Below are 7,894 nucleotides of genomic sequence, written 5' to 3' on the forward strand. Positions count from 1 at the left end.
ATAAATGGCTTTGTAGATAACAAAATGTTAGCAATAATTAGTGGAATCTTAATCAACAAGGCAAGAGAGCCAAAGACTGACAAATGGCTTTCAATGCAGATAAGAGCAAGGTATTGCATCTCAGGAAGTCAAAACAGGGTATGACTTGTACTGTGAGTGGTAGAGCCCTGAGATGTTGTTATAGAACAGAAGGACTTAGAAATCCAAATACATATTCACCAAGTGGCGAAGAATGTGTTTGGCACATGGGTCTTGATCTGCCAGGGCACAGTGTACAAGAATTGGGACATTATGTTGCTGTTGTGCAAGGTGTTAGCAGGGCTGAACTTCTAGTACTGTGTATAGTTTTGGTTACCCCATTATAGGAAAGTCATTGTTAATCTGGAAAGGGCACAAAGATTTGAAAACACTGCCAGGTCTTAACAGCTTGAGTTATAAGAACAGGTTGTACAAATTAAGACTTTATTTAGTTGAATGGAGAAGATAGGGGGTGACCTCAGAAGTATATAAAATCATGAGCAAAACCGAAAGGGCAAATGCACGTAGTCTGTTCCCAAGGTAAGCAAACTAAAAACTTCCTTCAGAAGGTGGAGTGGTTATGGAACAAATGTCAAAAAAAGTCACTGAAGCAGGTACAATAAAACATTTGGATAGGTGAAAACTTTGGTTGGGACAAAAAGCCCATTTTCATAGCAGTTCAATTGAGCAAATCTCTAGACATTCAATAAACAAGATAAACCACTAATCCTACTTCCTGCAGAAGAAAGGGAAAAGGATTACCGTAAATATTTACCCGTTTTCTTCAAGTGTTTTACACTTCAATTATACCAGGGTTCCTAAACAACAAATACTCAATTTTCTACACACCTTCCATGGAAAATTATAAGTTGAGATCATCCTGCAAATAGACAAAATAAAACTTTTAGCAACAGGTCAAACTATTGTACCAGCTATGGTGTAATTCAGTGCCATTATTAAGGAAAGTAAATTGTCCAGCACTTCAACTTACAATAGCTCAAAACAACAATTTGTATTTATAGAGCAAAATAACAAAATTTACATCATAAAATGGGGTAAGGAGCAGAAAAGGAAGCCAAACAAGAGCAAAAGTAATAGAGATGACACTGCAAATAGATTTGAGTTTTTACTGTAGATGGGGCATAGACAGTAGGAATGTTACAACAAGCAGGTCACATTAAGTCTGATGGTCACATTAATTCTGATGAACAGAATTAAAACAGGCAATTGGTTAGAATATTGTCCTCTTGGAACATACACGTTGAATGGAAAATAATTAGAACCAGGAGACCAGTAACTACAAGACTTTTGAGACAAGGGAGTTTTTTTTTAAATACACAGAAACTTTAACAATGAATGCTTATGACCAACATGTCCCCACATCTGAGGGTTAATCAAAAACCATCTGATAAAGTAATTCCAAAAATAATAAATAATTTTGTTGCTTTGTCTATGTCAGGGGTGTCAAACTCATTTTAGGTCACGGGCCGGATTGAGCAAAATGCAGCTTCATGCGGGCCGGATCAGTCGGACGCGTGCGAACGCAGCTTTCGTTGCCTCCGTTTTTTCAGCCTGCTCTCATGTGTCTCAGTCTCTGCTATAACTACAAAGTGTTTCACTTTACAAATTCCGTTTCTTATGAAGAAGACTGCCGAATAAACACTAAAAACCCTGAAAACCTGGTACCTGAATAAACTCAGCATTAGTCATATCATACGCCATAGGCGCTTCGATTACTGGGGCCAGCTTTAATAGTAATTAGATATTATCTCGCGGGCCAAAGATAATTCTACGGCCCGCGGGCCTTGAGTTTGACATATATGGTCTATGTCAAGCATGCCGACATATTGAATTATTGCATAAACCAGCTGTGTTCATTTCATTCTGAAACATAAGAAGGCACTGCGACTCAGTGCGTTATCCAAGGGGAAAAAGCAACTGTCATATTGCAATACTTGAGCATAATTTTAAACAAAATCATAGCACTGTTCGAAAATATCAACAGCAGAGCTGTACAGCAGGTAGTGTTAATGCGTCAGAGTTCCAGTGACCAGGTTTTGATCTGAACCTCCATTGCTGCATGGAGTTTACATGTTCTCACTGTAATGGGTGGGTAGCCATTGGACATCCCAGTTTCCTCCAACATGACAAAGATAAGTTTACTGGAAATTATCTTTAGTGCTAGTGGGTGTATATATTAGAGAGAATAGAATGGAAGGGGATTGACAAGATTCTCCAATAGAGAATGGAAGGGGATTGACAAGATTTAGCATAAGCTAGCTGTCAGCAATGGACTCCTGCCATTAAAGACAAGAAATGAGAATCAGAAAATGACAGACAGCAAGTTAAAGATAATACCAAAACTTAAAATCATTGATTCATTCGTAAATATATACAGCATTATGTTATACTTTCAAATAGGAATTCAGAAAAATCCTGTGCTTTGAGGATGTTCAAAGCCCCCTTGAAAAATACATCCCAACCGTCTCAGGTATCCCTGACCCAAAATGGAGAAAAGCATCTGGATTGGTATTGAGAACCTTAAGATTCTCTTTCACAATAATGCAACAAACTAGTTAAAGTGGCAGAAGAAACATATTGTACCATCAGTGACAACCTGCAGCCTTATGAATCAGCTCAGAATCCAGAGAACAAGTACAAGCAACTCATTTTCATGCTGGAAATAGCTAACATTTTAGGACAGACTGCAAAGAAAAAAATTACTCCAAGTTACAAATTAAATTAAGTGTAAGAACAAAAGAAATAATGAGATAAGAGTTTATGGACTACTGAGAAATCACATGGCAGAGGGGAAAGAGCTAATCATAAATTGTTGAGTGTGGGTCTTCAGGCTCTTGTACCTTCACCTTGATGGTAGTAATACGAGGAGGGCATGTCCCAGTGATGAATGCCACCTTCTTGGAAAAAGTCCTTTATGATGAGGAGGGCCATGCCCATGGAGCCCTCGGAGTCTACAACTTTCTGCAGCCATTTGCAATCCTTTGCAGTCGAGCCTCTATACAAGGATGTGATTTGAATCAGAATCAGGTTTAAAGCCGTTACTTTGGATTCATCAGCGGCATGCCGGGGGGGGGGGGGGGGTGTCTTGCACTCCACATTGTACTGCCTTGGCTTGTGTATCACGTAGACAGCTGTGATACAATACCCAAGGATCGACCCCGACCAATAGAGGGCCTCAAAGACCTGCTGTAGCAATCGGCAAACTGCAGGTGGCGGTGCAGATCCTTGCTCAGGCAGGAGTTAATTCCGGACATAGCCAACCTCGAAGTACTTCACGACAATTGAGTTGAGAGTGACTAAGAGATAGCCAATTGAGGCATTTCACTCTTCTTGGGTACCAGTATGATTGCTGCTCTTCAGGGACAAATTCACAGGCACTGAAGGGTAATCCAAGACCAGAATTAGATAACACGTAGTTATCAGATGAAGGAAATTGCATTAAAATTATAGTAACATCAACAGTGTCAGGAACTGTGAGCAAGTCTATGAGTATAATAATTACAAGTGTCCCAAATGATTTTATTAATTCTTTCTATATAGGGGCAGGCATTCAGACCACAGCAGACAGAGGTTGAAGGTGTCCAGCAAGGTAGACATTTGGGGCTTGACACCTTGCAAAGGGTCAGTGACAGAGGATGTTTTGACATTAATTTCCAAGACAGAGGATCACTGGATGCTTGTGGATGTGCAGTTGGCATGGTGTCCTTCTTTTCAAGTGTGCATAAAAGCCACCGAGTTATTGGGCAGTGAAGCACCATTGTCATTTATGCTGTTAGTTTCAATTTTTAGGAAATAATGGCATGTAAACCCTGCCACAGTTGTGCATCCAATTGTTTCCCTAACTTCATACAAAATTACCTTTGTTCTCATGATGGCCTTCCCCAAGTTGAACCCAAACTTCTGAAAGGTTTTTGGCATTTCAGTCTTGAATATCACTGATCTAACCCTTAGCATAAGGCAAGTCTCCTGCTTTATCTGGGAATTCTGGTTTGAGAGAACTCAGTATATTCTCAAAGGCACATAATCACACACTGAAGCCTTGAAGTTGGAGACAAGACCATTCAGTAATCAGCAAGCAAAACGTTCTGAGTCGGAGCAAAGAAAAAATAACATGACCTGAAGCGTTTTAAGGAATGTCTGAAAGGTGAAAGGAGAGAATCAGGGAGAGAAAGTCTGCAGACACAGACACTAAAGAGTAATCACAAGACCAGAATTAGATTACAAGTAGTTATCAGATGGAGGAAATTGCATTAAAATGATAGCAACGTCACAACAGTGTCAGGAACTGTAAGTAAGTCAATGGGTAGAACAACTACAATTATGGTTTTGCTAAGTCTTTCTATATAGGGGATGGCATTCTTGAAAATATTAGAAATATTGGGCAAGGCAGAGAGCATCTATGAAGACGGGAACAGTACCAACTTTTTTTTTCTCCCTTTCCCGTTAAAGTTGGAAGTGAAAATAACATGGGCACAAACTTGAGAGGCTAAAACCCACTGGAGGGCTTCGCTTAAGGAGTGACCGATGATAGATTGTAAGGTAGGTGCGTTACCATTGTCATGAGAAATTTTGATGGGTGACACTAAAGGAAAATCTAAAATCAAAAGGGGCTAAAAACAACTGCGAGGGGACTAACGGCGTTGTCTTGACGCCGTAATTACTATCATATTGATGAACTAATTCTAATGTTAACATCTCACGGGGCATAGGGCCTTTTTTTAAAAAATGAAACTTTAAATGTGATCTGAAGTCTGCCTGTGCTGTCCCCGCAGCCTTCCGACGACATCTCCGCACATTAAGCAGTACCTTCACGACCGAGCGACCGGCCACTCTGACAACTACCGCAGGCTGAAGGTCCGGGCCATCCTCGCCAGTCACCATCACCTCGCCCCACCGCGTCCGCAAGCCACTCACCTTCAACCAGCTATCCGACGGACACGGCGGGGGACAGGCATGACACTTAAAGATCTCTGCCACAACTCACTGAGTATTCCTGCCCCGGCTCCCATTTAAAACGCAGTTAAAGTCACCCGGCGCGCACGCGCGCTCGTCCAGAACGTTTCTTCGCACAGTAACACCCGCCCTCCTCTCCTCCCCAACAGCCAATCAGGTCGCCGCTCGATATCTCCATGACCAATCACTAGCGGGCAGACAAAAAAAAAGCTGCATTCTCCACACCTGCTTCGCGCAGGATAACGCTCCGGCAACGACTATTGCTGTATGGAGCTGGGAGCGTTAATTGTAAATCAAAAACAAAATATAATCCTGGAAAACTGAAATAAAGACAGAAAATGCTGGAAACGATCAGCTGGAGAGTGGAACAGAGTGTCAGGACAGAGGCAGAAGTTCCAACATGTTCACGACCAGAGCGGATGACTAGAACACCCGAGTTCCATCCATCCTCTGAGTTTAAACAAACATAGAACAATACAGTACAGTACAGTACCTGATACTTTAATTTTCCATCCCTCCAACCTACCTGTCCAAGGCTTCGTGCACTGTTTGAACGAGGCCCATCACCTACCTCAAAGACTATTAGCCAAGTCTTTATGCATATTTAAGGCAGAGGTTGATAGATTCTTGATAGGTCAGGGCATGAAAGGACACTGGGAGAAGGCACGGAGAGGGAAATTGGATCAGCCATGATGAAATGGCAGGACAGACTGGATTGGCCAAATGGCCTAAGTTTTCTCCTGTAACTTTTTGTCTCATGAAGTAGCATTTACGTCCACTGTAATGAAGTGCTTTAAGAGGGTGGTCATGAACATTGTATCTGTACACAACTACATATTAATTAAGTAAAAGCACACATGTGAGAAATGGCTTTAACTGGTGTATTCTCATTGCTGATGTGTGTGTGTGTGTGTGTGTGAGAGAGAGGGAGAGAGAGAGTTCTGTCAAACAATAATGTTCTTGTCGCACCTCTGGACCTGTGGAGTGGCATCAGATTTGGTAGGTTCCTTGTCTAAGACAATGTTCTTGGTTTACAGTGTCACTTTGCTGTCAGTGACAGTTCTTGTAGCTAACCTATGGGGTGTCCATTTGTCTTCTGGGTAATAATGTGCTAGGACTTCCTGTCCATGAAGCTCCTTGCTGTTTCACTTGGCATCTGGCTGAAATGCTTATTCTGCATTTCCTTCCATAGATCTGGTTTCAGGAGGTCTATATGAGATGTCAGATTCCTATTCATGAACAGAATTGCAGGTGTTTGATTTGTCGTTGCATGAACAGAGTTCCGAGACACAAAAAGGAAGTTGTCCACCTTGTGCTGTAGAAAGTGTCATCCTTATCCATCGCTTTAATGAACTTCTTGAAGGTTTTGATAAACCTTTCAGCCATTTCCATTCATTGATGGGTGGTGAGGAGCTGGCTTGAAATGTCTGATGCCATTTTTCTGCAGCACAAGGGCCTAGACTAAGGTTCTCTCAGTTGGTCTGTGCATAGTTGTGTTCTGCACTCCTCAGTGATCTTGAAGAAAATACAAATGGGCATTCAGATCCATCTTTCATAATCTGTAACAAAACAGCTCCAGTGCCATATGGGGATGCATCGCACACCACTCTGTTGAGGAGAGATGGGGCATAATAGGTGAGCAGTTTATTGCAATTTATTGGTCTTTTTGTTTCCTTGAATGCTCTTTCACATCTTTCTGACCATTCTCATTTTGCTCCTGTCTGTAACAGTGCATTCAATGGATGCAGCATTGTAGCAATGTTTGGGAGAAACCAGTGATAGCAGTTTACAAGGCCCAAGTATAAACTGAGTTGTGACACTGTGGTGAACTACATATACCGGTCTGGACACGCCCCCCTGCTGACTGCTCCTGTGGCTCCTCCCACTGACCGTGGCTCCTCCCACAGACCCCGGTATAAAGGCGATTGAGGCCTGAACCCTGCCCTCAGTCTCCAGGATGTAGTATGGTGGTCAATTACTGCTTGTTCTTTCTTCCAGTCAATAAAAGCCAGTATCTCGCCTCACGTCTCAGAGAGTTATTGATGGTGCAACAGACACATTTTCCGGTTTGGACTGCTTCAGTACTGCTTCAGTCTTCTCTTGTGACTTACGTAAGCCATGCTTGTTAATGAGATGTTTACAATATGAGATTTAATTCTTGAAAAACTCATATTCTCTCTCTTTGCGTGCAAACCATACTCACTTAGCCTGGTAAGCACTTTGCGAAGATTCTGGAGGTCCTCTTCATCATTTTTGCCAGTCACAATGATGTCATCAAGGTAACATTGTATTCCCAGGATATCTTGGCCAAATTGCTGGAGCTGATGCGATGTCAAAGTTAAGACGATTATACTAGAACAGTCCTTTGTGAGTGCTGATTGTGAAGAACTTCCTGCTTAACTCCTCGATCTCCATTTGCGGATAGGCTTGTGACAAGTCAATCTTTGAAAACCTCTCCCTATCTGCCAAAGATGCAAAAATGTCTTCTAATCTTGGCAGGGGATACTGCACAGTACACAGCACCAGGTTGATGCTCACTTTGAAATCCCCACATATACAAACGGCTCCAGTCTTTCCTTTCTTGATCACCGAGACAATAGGCATGACCCGGTCACTCCACTCAACCTTGGAGAGAGTGCTACCAGATGCCTCTAAGTTCTGAAGTTCAGCATCCATTTTAGGATGTAATGCATAAGGCACTGGGCGCACTTTATGGATTCTTGGAGTTGCTGCTTCATTCAGTTCAATTCTGGCCTCCAGGCCTTTGAATTTACCAATGCCTTTCTCAGATACCTTCTCATTAGCATTAAGCAGCTGTGCCAGTCTCTGGATGCCACAATCATTTGGGATACCATTGCCTGTTGATGTCACACTGAGAGCTTTGATTGAGTGCCAGTCTAGC

At 42.2% G+C, this 7,894-nt stretch overlaps 1 protein-coding gene across 4 annotated transcripts in view; it reads right to left on the reverse strand.

The window, feature by feature from the left end:
* The window catches only part of LOC140726712 (ubiquitin carboxyl-terminal hydrolase 35-like), a 38,332-nt gene extending 33,244 nt beyond the window's left edge, over nt 1-5,088 (reverse strand). The window contains exons 1-2 of one of the 4 annotated variants that reach the window (XM_073043468.1): nt 4,954-5,088; nt 868-898 (exon numbers count right to left, since the gene is read on the reverse strand). The gene's annotated coding sequence lies outside the window, so the exon portion shown is untranslated. Of the gene's footprint in view, nt 1-793; nt 899-4,845 lie in introns of all 4 variants that reach the window. The other 3 variants (XM_073043466.1, XM_073043469.1, XM_073043467.1) reach the window with 3 other exon arrangements.
* Nucleotides 5,089-7,894: the final 2,806 nt, after the last annotated feature.

This window comes from Hemitrygon akajei, chromosome 4, assembly GCF_048418815.1.
Source record: "Hemitrygon akajei chromosome 4, sHemAka1.3, whole genome shotgun sequence".
NCBI lineage: Eukaryota > Metazoa > Chordata > Chondrichthyes > Myliobatiformes > Dasyatidae > Hemitrygon > Hemitrygon akajei.